This window comes from Poecile atricapillus, chromosome 12 (genome assembly GCF_030490865.1).
Source record: "Poecile atricapillus isolate bPoeAtr1 chromosome 12, bPoeAtr1.hap1, whole genome shotgun sequence".
Taxonomy (NCBI): Eukaryota; Metazoa; Chordata; class Aves; order Passeriformes; family Paridae; genus Poecile; species Poecile atricapillus.
The window spans coordinates 20,415,141-20,421,308 of NC_081260.1; the positions used below are offsets into that span (position 1 = coordinate 20,415,141).

The 6,168-nt window shown below is 44.9% G+C and overlaps 2 long non-coding RNA genes across 2 annotated transcripts; both read left to right on the forward strand.

Moving 5' to 3' along the window:
* Window positions 1-179: 179 nt before the first annotated feature.
* LOC131583517 (uncharacterized) lies at window positions 180-1,574 on the forward strand. The gene is made up of 3 exons (XR_009278530.1): window positions 180-1,201; window positions 1,302-1,343; window positions 1,439-1,574. It is a non-coding gene; the product is annotated as an uncharacterized LOC131583517 (long non-coding RNA).
* LOC131583516 (uncharacterized) lies at window positions 1,574-3,110 on the forward strand. Its single transcript, XR_009278529.1, has 3 exons — window positions 1,574-1,601; window positions 1,685-1,764; window positions 1,842-3,110. It is a non-coding gene; the product is annotated as an uncharacterized LOC131583516 (long non-coding RNA).
* The last annotated feature ends 3,058 nt before the right edge of the window (window positions 3,111-6,168 follow it).

The following is a 6,168-nucleotide window of genomic DNA, read 5'->3' on the forward strand; positions in this document are numbered from 1 at the left end:
CGACGGCGTCCGGCTCCCGGCGTGGCCGAAGCGCGCGGCCTCAGGACGTGGGCGTGCGCAGGAGACCGTGAGTAGCGGAATTGTCGGGTTTTGGCTGATGGCCTGCAAAGATCAGCCTCTGATTTTGTGTTTTATTTATTGTAGCTGACCGAGAGACGGCAGCCTGGGGATGGCAGGAACTTCCCGGATGGCTAGGCGGCCTTCCTTGGCGCTCCGTGTTGATCCACCCTGCCGGGCATCTGAGAGCTAAGTCGAAGGCTACGAATTGCAGAGGGGATGAAAGCGTGACCTGGGATTATGGCGTCGGCTTTGTTGATGGGGAGGTCCAGGCTGTGGCCCCTTAGGCCTCGTGAAGGGAGAGCCTCACATTTGTTCACAGTGCTGAGGTGTGCAGGACAGAGCAGTCCCGGGGCGTGTCCCATCACTTGTCCGTCGTGCCTTCTGTGTCTTTTGTGCTTCTCGTGTTGTACGTGCCTTGCCTTATCTCTTCTGGGGGCTTACCAGAAACCCCGGCATCACTCCTCGCATTTCTGATCTCTGGGCTCCTCAGCCCGACACCATCGAAGCTTTGCCTCTGGAGCTCTCAGACGTCTTGGAATCACGTTTCTCTTGAAAAGCATCCGATCGGATGTCTTTTAGAGGTCTTGTTCTGAGCTGTGTCAACAGCCGTGCGCCGCGAGGATCCATTGTTGCGGCTTAGGTCTTGAAGAAACACAGAGATAGGTAGGGGGCTGTGGCCCTCAGATTCTCGGGCATCCGTCTTGGCAGTTGCTGGAGTTTGTCATTCCATCAGCATCTTCTTCCTCCCGGGTTCTGCGAGCTTCATCAGCTCGCCTTCATTCTCACCCGGCTCATCTCGTTCCGCGTTCTCTCGGTCCTTGCGGCCGTTCTTGTGGCCCAGAGTTTTGTCTCGCCATTGTGTCCCCTCGTCTGTTGTCTTGTGTGTCACGGGTGTCTGGGTGTAGTTGTCCCGGAGCTGCTCTGCCCTGCTGCCCAGCCTGGGTGTAGGTGTAAAAGGCCGAGTCCCAGGCCCCTGTAATTTGAAATTTGTCATGTAGGGTGTAGTTGGAGTCTAGAGGGTATTCCTAGATTGACACAAGATGTCTGGAGCTGTGAAGTTACCCTGCAGCACTTTGACTTTTGTCTCAGCTTTCTTTCAGATGCGGACGGATGAAATCAGTGGCAGAGCGCCCCATCCAGGGTAAGGGGGTTCCCGCGAGAAGGTAAGTCAATGTTTGTCTTTGCAGGGCAACTGGAACCGGTCACTGTGTGACAGGTCTCCTCTTTGTGTTTATTTTTAGGAAGTCAAGCCAGCTAGCAGCAGTCAAGGCGAAGTGGGCAAGGTGAGCATTGACCGGTGGAGGGAAGCTGTTGTTATCACTGGGCTCTCAGTTTCTGCTGCAAATGTCAAGCGTCCCTTCTTGTTTATGTGCTTTAGGCGGTCCAGTCAGGTTTCGCCGACACGTCCTCACCAACCAACCGGCACGCCTGCTTCACCTCTCCCGTGAGCCCTGCGGAAGCGTTATGGGACCATGGGACGAAGCCTTTTCTACGAAAAGGGGTCATGTTTGTGGCCTTCAGGAACGGGCCGAGGGGTTGCCGTGAGTTGGGGATGTCGGGAGGAGGAGCGAGGGTCCCTTTGAGTTTCAGCAATGCCGCATCACTTTGTCTTCTCTTAACTCAGGCGCGCCCTGCGACGACGGCGTCCGGCTCCCGGCGCGGCCGAAGCGTGCGGCCTCAGGACGTGGCCGTTCGCAGGAGACCGTGAGTAGTGGAATTGTCGGGTTTTGGCTGATGCCCTGCAGAGATCAGCCGCTGATTTTGTGTTTTATTTCTTGTAGCTGACCGAGAGACGGCAGCCTGGCGATGGCAGGAACTTCCCAGATGGCGAGGCGGCCTTCCTTGGCGCTCCATGTGGATCCTCCTCATTGGGCATCCAGGAGCTGAGTCGGAGGCTGCGAATTGCAGAGGGGCTGAAATCGGGGTGCCGGGTCGGGACTCTGGACCTGGGATTATGGAGTCAGCTTTGGGGACGGGGAGGTCCAGGCTGTGGCCCCTTAGGCCACGTGAAGGGAGAGCCTCACATTTGTTCACAGTGCTGAGGTGTGCAGGACAGAGCAGTCCCGGGGCGTGTCCCATCACTTGTCCGTCGTGCCTTCTGTGTCTTTTGTGCTTCTCGTGTTGTACGTGCCTTGCCTTATCTCTTCTGGGGGCTTACCAGAAACCCCGGCATCACTCCTCGCATTTCTGATCTCTGGGCTCCTCAGCCCGACACCATCGAAGCTTTGCCTCTGGAGCTCTCAGACGTCTTGGAATCACGTTTCTCTTGAAAAGCATCCGATCGGATGTCTTTTAGAGGTCTTGTTCTGAGCTGTGTCAACAGCCGTGCGCCGCGAGGATCCATTGTTGCGGCTTAGGTCTTGAAGAAACACAGAGATAGGTAGGGGGCTGTGGCCCTCAGATTCTCGGGCATCCGTCTTGGCAGTTGCTGGAGTTTGTCATTCCATCAGCATCTTCTTCCTCCCGGGTTCTGCGAGCTTCATCAGCTCGCCTTCATTCTCACCCGGCTCATCTCGTTCCGCGTTCTCTCGGTCCTTGCGGCCGTTCTTGTGGCCCAGAGTTTTGTCTCCCTGTTGTGTCCCCTCGTCTGTTGTCTTGTGTGTCACGGGTGTCTGGGTGTAGTTGTCCCGGAGCTGCTCTGTCCTGCTGCCCAGCCTGGGTGTAGGTGTAAAAGGCCAAGTCCCAGGCCCCTGTAATTTGAAATTTGTCATGTAGGGTGTAGTTGGAGTCTAGCGGGTGTTCCTAGATCCTCACAAGATGGCTGGAGCTGTGAAGTTATCCTGCAGCACTTTGACTTTTGTCTCAGCTTTCTAAGCATTGCGTTATTTGCTGCCCAATGTGGGGTTCAAAAGAGTAAGAAAAACCTATACTAATTACGTTATATTGGTACTGTCTGTGTGTTGGGATAAAGGACTTTGTAATGGTGTTCCTTAAGTTCACGTCTCTCAGGGTTGAGCCCATCATGTAGTTCTAGTCTCTGAGCTTTTTTTCAAGTTTTAATGCCTTTCTTGTCCCTAAGTTTATTTTTTTATCCAAAAATAACTCAAATATTGGCCCTAATACATAACTTCTACGAAGTAAAATGGCACAGATTAAAATAGCTGTTATGCTAAGCTCAGTAATAATGACTGATAAAAACTTTATAGAAGTACTGAAGTTTGTACCAAGTAGCTTTAGTTTTTAGTTTCTTTGTCCTCCCCTACATCCCGATCCCAGTAACATGTTTTAGAAGTGTATTAGTAATTATACCCAGTTTATTAGAAGAGCAGCAGCAAACCCCACTACACTCTTTTTACTAATAATTCATACCACATCATAAAAGTAAAACAAAAGACAGAAAAATATATTAAACTTAACACAACCCAATCTACTTAAAAAAACTTAACAACTTACTAAACTCAAAACCATTCAATGAGCCCTAAACATTACTAAAAAAACCTAACCCAATTGCTACCTTCTAATTCATAAATAATAATCAATGCTCTATAAAAATAATGGAAGATCTCATTAACAATAAAAAAGATTAAACTACTAAAAAAATAAGAAATAACTACAAAAACAAACTCCCTGTAAAAATCCATCATATAAATATTCTTATCCCCAAAAATACAACTAATGAAAAGTGCCAAAGCAATAAACAGGTACATGCAACTACAAAAATAAAAAGATCAAAAACAAACTGCAATTAACCATACAAAACAAAATTGTTCCTAACTCAATAATCTCATAATACCTACAATCATCAAAATAAAAATACCATCTCCAAATAACCACAAAACCAAAAAATAAATTTAGCCATAAGCAATATTTCTCACATTATCCATAAGTTTAAAACACATACTTCAATCAAACCCCCTGTAACAATAATTCAAATAGAAATATAAAAAACCTAACAAATTAATTACATTACTGTACCCCAAACACACCAAAATAAACACTACATACTCACAATAATAAAAAACATCACTAAATAAATAAAAACCTACCCTATACCTCACACTGCTACTCAAAACATCATCCTAAACCTTAAAAAACAAGTCCTTTAACAACATAATATCCCTAAAAAATTAAAGCAAACCATGAAACTCATTTCAAAAACAACCTTATCAACACCTAAACTAAAAAACATTATATTCAGTGAATATATCGTCTCCCCTACTGTGCACCAAGTACAAATAAAAAAATACAATAAACTATTAAAAACCATCTTAAAAATATTAAATAAAAAATCTTTCAAATATTAAAAAACATCTAGCAAAAGCCACCTAATTGATTAACACCCCGAATTTCACCAAACTATCCCTACCCAATCTAAACCCTGACATACTTTAACAAAACCAAAATCCCAATAACAAATATAAAAATGTATTTTAAAAAAGCAATTAAAATCAATTCCACTTTAAATTGAAAAAACTCCATAAAATTGTCTTTACTCAAAAACCAAATGACACATAATAAATAATACAAAAAAATAACACAATATATACCTCAAAAAATATATACCTCAAAAAAATCTAATCATTAAATAAAAAATACATATAAACATCACTTTTTACTAAATATCACTACTTATCTGTGTATATATAACTAATTTCCAGAAGAAACAGAACACCCCACACAAGTTATTTTCAAAAACAACACTCATTCCCCCACATCCTTCTCCAAACAATATTATCTACAACAAAACAAAAGTCTCCCTTATTTTGAATTAAGTTTTAACAAACTAAACCAAAAAAGTTCTCCAAACTATATATATTTTTCCTTTCTCTTAAATCTATTCAAATGTACTCTAAACTAAATACCTAAACACCAAAAACTCACACATCCAGCCCTCGGGGGTCTGGGCCTCAACACTTTCCAACACCAAAAAAACTAATATATAACTAAACAAACAAAACTACACATCTCAACAAGAACTCTCTAAATTGACCATCTCTTCAAACAACAACAAATTTTATTATTTATTATTATTCATTTGTTTATACTTATAAATACTTTGCTCATTAAATAAACACTTTTTTTCAATTTTCCTCCAAAAAAATCTTTTCCCAAACCAATTAAACCAAACAAACAACCACTTAAATTTACTGTCTTAAAAAACCCCATTCAAAACTTTTCTACCATCCACTAACCAACCCACACAACCATCCAAAAAAGCCACACCACACGCGCCCGCCAAAACACGCGTGGCACAGCATCCGAAAACCACACAAATGTACAGCGCCACATTTGACCAGAAATGCATGAGCACAACCATTTTTAACCACAAATAAATGCACATCACCATATTCAACCCAAAATGCATCTGCAGACCCCCATATCAAACCAGACGTACACATGCACCACCATAGTTAACTAAAAATGAATTCACACCACCATATCTGAACCAGAAAAACACAACCACCACCATTTCAGGGGTCAGGGTTATGAATAAGGTCAGCGGGTCAAAGGTCAGGGGGGTCATGGATCAAAGGTCAGGGGTCAAAGGTCACAGAGATCAAAGGCCAAAACCCATGGGATCAAAGGTCACAAGGTCAAAGGTCACGAAGTCAAAGGTCATGAAGGTCAAAGGTCACTGGGTCAAATGTCAAAGGTCACAGAGTCAAAGGTCATGGGGTCAAGTGTCAAAGGTCAAAGGGTCACCGGTCACGAGGTCGAATGTCACAGGTCAAAGGTTGAAGGTCATGGGGTCAAAGGTCTTGGGGTCAACGCTCACAGAGTCAAAGGTCACAGGGGTTCAAGGTGAAAGGTCAGGGTTCAAATGTAAAAGGTCAGGGTTTCAAAAGTCTAAGGTCAGGGCTCAAAGATCATGATGTCACATGTCAAAGGTTGGGGTCAAAGGTCGGGGTCAGGGGGTAAGGAGGTCATGGGTCTGGGGTCAAAAGGTCAGGGGTCAAAATTCCAGGAAGGTATTTCTGGGACCTGCCCCCCTTTTCTTGTTGCAGCAGAGCTCCTTTTTGGGAGGGGGTCTAGTCCTAGAAGGGCTTCCAATAAAGCAGGGTGCTGCTGTCCAGGGCAGTTGGAGTTGTTCTCTGCCTGCTTTGGGGGTGAGGAGCAAAGGCTGAGGGGGACGGGGTGGGCACTGGGGGGCTCCCATGTCCCTTGGGG